A 6874-nucleotide genomic window follows, 5' to 3' on the forward strand; every position below is an offset into this window, starting at 1 on the left:
CCCTGCCCTAGGCTTTATTTGATTACGCACCTGTATCTGGGCCTGGATCGTCCTTTATCTGTGGTGCTGGTCGGGCAGTGTGGAGGTTGGACCTGAAATGTCTGCATGGACCTGGCTAACCTTTATCTGCGCTTGTCCTCTGGTGCCATAGGAACGATTTTGAAATGCTTGAGGTACAGTGTGCATGTAATGAGGTCTTGCTTTTATACATTTAGGAGGCCGCAATGGCACAGCGAACATAAAAAACGTAGAGTAGGACTCCCCATACGAGACTGCCTTGACGTGGCGGGGTAGCTCAAACAATTGATCAATTTTTTGCTAAATGTCTCATTTTTGAATACAGATAGAAACCAATGTGTGTTTTCACACTTTATGTATTACGTTCTGACCACAAGCAGCGCTGGCTTCTCCCCCTCTTTTTTCTTGATATTGGTTTTGTGGCTGACCACCACTGTAGCCGTGCGCGCTGGGTCATGTACGCTATTCTTTCTGTTTTCTTAGTGATTGATCTAGGCTGCTGTTCACATTAACAGCGGCCCTGCCCTGCCCTAGGCTTTATTTGATTACGCACCTGTATCTGGGCCTGGATCGTCCTTTATCTGTGGTGCTGGTCGGGCAGTGTGGAGGTTGGACCTGAAATGTCTGCATGGACCTGGCTAACCTTTATCTGCGCTTGTCCTCTGGTGCCATAGGAACGATTTTGAAATGCTTGAGGTACAGTGTGCATGTAATGAGGTCTTGCTTTTATACATTTAGGAGGCCGCAATGGCACAGCGAACATAAAAAAACGTAGAGTAGGACTCCCCATACGAGACTGCCTTGACGTGGCGGGGTAGCTCAAACAATTGATCAATTTTTTGCTAAATGTCTCATTTTTGAATACAGATAGAAACCAATGTGTGTTTTCACACTTTATGTATTACGTTCTGACCACAAGCAGCGCTGGCTTCTCCCCCTCTTTTTTCTTGATATTGGTTTTGTGGCTGACCACCACTGTAGCCGTGCGCGCTGGGTCATGTACGCTATTCTTTCTGTTTTCTTAGTGATTGATCTAGGCTGCTGTTCACATTAACAGCGGCCCTGCCCTGCCCTAGGCTTTATTTGATTACGCACCTGTATCTGGGCCTGGATCGTCCTTTATCTGTGGTGCTGGTCGGGCAGTGTGGAGGTTGGACCTGAAATGTCTGCATGGACCTGGCTAACCTTTATCTGCGCTTGTCCTCTGGTGCCATAGGAACGATTTTGAAATGCTTGAGGTACAGTGTGCATGTAATGAGGTCTTGCTTTTATACATTTAGGAGGCCGCAATGGCACAGCGAACATAAAAAACGTAGAGTAGGACTCCCCATACGAGACTGCCTTGACGTGGCGGGGTAGCTCAAACAATTGATCAATTTTTTGCTAAATGTCTCATTTTTGAATACAGATAGAAACCAATGTGTGTTTTCACACTTTATGTATTACGTTCTGACCACAAGCAGCGCTGGCTTCTCCCCCTCTTTTTTCTTGATATTGGTTTTGTGGCTGACCACCACTGTAGCCGTGCGCGCTGGGTCATGTACGCTATTCTTTCTGTTTTCTTAGTGATTGATCTAGGCTGCTGTTCACATTAACAGCGGCCCTGCCCTGCCCTAGGCTTTATTTGATTACGCACCTGTATCTGGGCCTGGATCGTCCTTTATCTGTGGTGCTGGTCGGGCAGTGTGGAGGTTGGACCTGAAATGTCTGCATGGACCTGGCTAACCTTTATCTGCGCTTGTCCTCTGGTGCCATAGGAACGATTTTGAAATGCTTGAGGTACAGTGTGCATGTAATGAGGTCTTGCTTTTATACATTTAGGAGGCCGCAATGGCACAGCGAACATAAAAAACGTAGAGTAGGACTCCCCATACGAGACTGCCTTGACGTGGCGGGGTAGCTCAAACAATTGATCAATTTTTTGCTAAATGTCTCATTTTTGAATACAGATAGAAACCAATGTGTGTTTTCACACTTTATGTATTACGTTCTGACCACAAGCAGCGCTGGCTTCTCCCCCTCTTTTTTCTTGATATTGGTTTTGTGGCTGACCACCACTGTAGCCGTGCGCGCTGGGTCATGTACGCTATTCTTTCTGTTTTCTTAGTGATTGATCTAGGCTGCTGTTCACATTAACAGCGGCCCTGCCCTGCCCTAGGCTTTATTTGATTACGCACCTGTATCTGGGCCTGGATCGTCCTTTATCTGTGGTGCTGGTCGGGCAGTGTGGAGGTTGGACCTGAAATGTCTGCATGGACCTGGCTAACCTTTATCTGCGCTTGTCCTCTGGTGCCATAGGAACGATTTTGAAATGCTTGAGGTACAGTGTGCATGTAATGAGGTCTTGCTTTTATACATTTAGGAGGCCGCAATGGCACAGCGAACATAAAAAACGTAGAGTAGGACTCCCCATACGAGACTGCCTTGACGTGGCGGGGTAGCTCAAACAATTGATCAATTTTTTGCTAAATGTCTCATTTTTGAATACAGATAGAAACCAATGTGTGTTTTCACACTTTATGTATTACGTTCTGACCACAAGCAGCGCTGGCTTCTCCCCCTCTTTTTTCTTGATATTGGTTTTGTGGCTGACCACCACTGTAGCCGTGCGCGCTGGGTCATGTACGCTATTCTTTCTGTTTTCTTAGTGATTGATCTAGGCTGCTGTTCACATTAACAGCGGCCCTGCCCTGCCCTAGGCTTTATTTGATTACGCACCTGTATCTGGGCCTGGATCGTCCTTTATCTGTGGTGCTGGTCGGGCAGTGTGGAGGTTGGACCTGAAATGTCTGCATGGACCTGGCTAACCTTTATCTGCGCTTGTCCTCTGGTGCCATAGGAACGATTTTGAAATGCTTGAGGTACAGTGTGCATGTAATGAGGCCTTGCTTTTATACATTTAGGAGGCCGCAATGGCACAGCGAACATAAAAAACGTAGAGTAGGACTCCCCATACGAGACTGCCTTGACGTGGCGGGGTAGCTCAAACAATTGATCAATTTTTTGCTAAATGTCTCATTTTTGAATACAGATAGAAACCAATGTGTGTTTTCACACTTTATGTATTACGTTCTGACCACAAGCAGCGCTGGCTTCTCCCCCTCTTTTTTCTTGATATTGGTTTTGTGGCTGACCACCACTGTAGCCGTGCGCGCTGGGTCATGTACGCTATTCTTTCTGTTTTCTTAGTGATTGATCTAGGCTGCTGTTCACATTAACAGCGGCCCTGCCCTGCCCTAGGCTTTATTTGATTACGCACCTGTATCTGGGCCTGGATCGTCCTTTATCTGTGGTGCTGGTCGGGCAGTGTGGAGGTTGGACCAGAAATGTCTGCATGGACCTGGCTAACCTTTATCTGCGCTTGTCCTCTGGTGCCATAGGAACGATTTTGAAATGCTTGAGGTACAGTGTGCATGTAATGAGGTCTTGCTTTTATACATTTAGGAGGCCGCAATGGCACAGCGAACATAAAAAACGTAGAGTAGGACTCCCCATACGAGACTGCCTTGACGTGGCGGGGTAGCTCAAACAATTGATCAATTTTTTGCTAAATGTCTCATTTTTGAATACAGATAGAAACCAATGTGTGTTTTCACACTTTATGTATTACGTTCTGACCACAAGCAGCGCTGGCTTCTCCCCCTCTTTTTTCTTGATATTGGTTTTGTGGCTGACCACCACTGTAGCCGTGCGCGCTGGGTCATGTACGCTATTCTTTCTGTTTTCTTAGTGATTGATCTAGGCTGCTGTTCACATTAACAGCGGCCCTGCCCTGCCCTAGGCTTTATTTGATTACGCACCTGTATCTGGGCCTGGATCGTCCTTTATCTGTGGTGCTGGTCGGGCAGTGTGGAGGTTGGACCTGAAATGTCTGCATGGACCTGGCTAACCTTTATCTGCGCTTGTCCTCTGGTGCCATAGGAACGATTTTGAAATGCTTGAGGTACAGTGTGCATGTAATGAGGTCTTGCTTTTATACATTTAGGAGGCCGCAATGGCACAGCGAACATAAAAAACGTAGAGTAGGACTCCCCATACGAGACTGCCTTGACGTGGCGGGGTAGCTCAAACAATTGATCAATTTTTTGCTAAATGTCTCATTTTTGAATACAGATAGAAACCAATGTGTGTTTTCACACTTTATGTATTACGTTCTGACCACAAGCAGCGCTGGCTTCTCCCCCTCTTTTTTCTTGATATTGGTTTTGTGGCTGACCACCACTGTAGCCGTGCGCGCTGGGTCATGTACGCTATTCTTTCTGTTTTCTTAGTGATTGATCTAGGCTGCTGTTCACATTAACAGCGGCCCTGCCCTGCCCTAGGCTTTATTTGATTACGCACCTGTATCTGGGCCTGGATCGTCCTTTATCTGTGGTGCTGGTCGGGCAGTGTGGTGCCTTGGTGCATTTTGCATAGCCTGTAAGGGTCCCATCACACACAGTGATCTCACTAGCGAGATCGCTGATTTTGTGACACATCAGCGATCTCGCCAGCGAGATCGCTGTGTGTGACGGGATCAGCGTCCGGCCCCCCTGCCGGTTATCGCTGATCGTGCTCGAGCGGTCAGGGCCGTTTTTCGATCGCTGGTCTCCCGCTGCCCAGCACGCATCGCTGCGTGTGGCAGCGAGAGACCAGCGATCAGCGACGCTGGTTTCTAATGTAAACGTCGGGTATCCCGGAGCAGCGCGACTCTTGGATACCCACTTTTTACCTTGGAAACCGGCGTACATGGTGAGGAACACATTAGCAAGGGCTTAAGCCCCCGTTACACTAAACGATGTCCCAGTGATCCCACCAGCGAACCGACATCATGGGTTCACTGGGACATCGTTATGCTGATCGCTGGTGAGCTGTCAAATAGACAGCCCCAGCGATCAGGACCAGCGACGCTGGATGCTGGTTTCTAATGTAAACGTCGGGTATCCAGGAGCAGCACGACTCCTGGATACCCACTGTTTACCTTGGAAACCGGCATATATCTAAGACCTGGAGGATGATTTTTAAAAATGGACGCAGGATGTAGTGTCCTCTAAAACCAAAAAATACCAGTTTGATGTTGCTGATTTTTCAAATGACCCTGTGTATAGGTGGAGAAGAAAGCAGGGATCATTCTAACCAGCTACTAAAATCCATTGAAATTCGTTTTCTTCAGCTTCATCTATGGATGAAGAAATGACCTTTGGGCCCTCCCTACCATCATCTCACAGTGAAAGATTAGGGGGCAATAGATTTGGCCCAAAGAAAGGCAAGGGTCAAACTAAAAGGAAATCAACACCTTCCCAATCCTTGGAAAAGATATCCAAGACCAACTTGGAGGTAATTAATTTGTCTGACCATTTTCTCACGCAGCCCGAAATAGATGTTCTGAGTAGGGGTCTCATGTTTGTATCATCTAACAGATTCAATTTCTTTTCCGCAATGAAGGACCTTCAACCTTTCCTGAGAAAGGTAGTTCTACGCAAACTGCAAACCAGAGGACAAAAGGGATTTCAATACCACTCAGGAACTTGAAGCCATTAATATCCTCGAAAAACTTGAATCCGGGATGCCTCCCTCAAATACAGGTATTTTTCCTTCTGTTTTTACCCCCAGGTCAACCACATTCCCCTCTTTTTCCACCTGTCCACAGGTGGAGATATTCAATAAATTGGTCTTGGAGGATTTTAAAAAACTTCCCAATAATTTAAATCAAACTAATTTGACTTAGGCACAACGTGATGCCATAAAAGAGCTTAAAGCCCTTAAAGATATAGCCATCAAACAGGCTGATAGGGGGGAACATGGTTATTTGGCCATCAGCAATGTATGAGAGGGAGGCATTTCGGCAATTGAGGGATAAGGAGGCCTACACCCAACTATCTGAAAATCCGACATCAAAATTTTCCGCTCAGTTATTTGAAAATTTGGATGTGGCCGTAACGCAGGGAGTGATCCCGAGAAAGGTTTGTGAGGGCCTCATGGTGGAGAACCCGATAATTCCCACATTCTACTTGTTGCCTAAGGTGCATAAAAACCCTACATCACCTCGGGACGTCCAATTGTCTCTGGCATTGGAGGGCTGTGTGACTTGGCATGCAAATTTGTAGACCTTTATTTGCAGCCTCTGGTTGAGGCCCTGCCATCCCATGTCAGGGATACTATGTACGTCCTGGGGAAACTTGACGGCCTAACCATTGAGCCGGACATGCACCTAGCAACAGTAGACATGGAATCTCTCTATACGGTTTGCCAACTTACGTATTATAGCCAGAGTATCAACCAATACCTTACATATATTTATATGTTTTTATGCAATTTATATCTTTTTCAGGGTGCAGTTGGGCCCAAATGGTTCTGTAAACTGTGGCTTCTGTTCACACTGGATGCATTATAGTTAGCACTGGGCAGCCCACCTATATGGTGTTACTAAGAGGCTGTGAACCTGATGCTTTGCATTCCCTGTGTGAACACTGCCACATACGGATTATTTTTTTGCACTGGTGTGCCACACGGCCAATCCCTGATTGTAGGTTGGCTGTCTCATTAGGTATTTTGCACCTGTGCACCTAAGCATCTCTGCCTGTTTTTGGTGTTTTCCTGAATATTGGAAGATTTTTTCCTCTTTCTGTGGTTTTCAGGTTCAAAGTTCTCACCACATTCCTTCATTCTTTGGGAGGTCTAGTTTCCAAAATGGGGTCACTTGTGGGAGGTTTCCACTGTTTAGGCACATCAGGGGCTCACCAAACGTGACATGGCGTCCGATCTGAATTCCAGCCAATTTTGCATTGAAAAAGTCAAACAGCGCTCCTTGACTTCTGAGCTCTGCCATGCGCCGAAACAGTGGTTCCCCCCTGCATATCAGGTATCAGCGTACTCA

Source organism: Dendrobates tinctorius, unplaced genomic scaffold, assembly GCF_039654945.1.
Source record: "Dendrobates tinctorius isolate UK_male_01 unplaced genomic scaffold, ASM3965494v1 ptg000079l, whole genome shotgun sequence".
In the NCBI taxonomy this organism is placed as follows: Eukaryota; Metazoa; Chordata; class Amphibia; order Anura; family Dendrobatidae; genus Dendrobates; species Dendrobates tinctorius.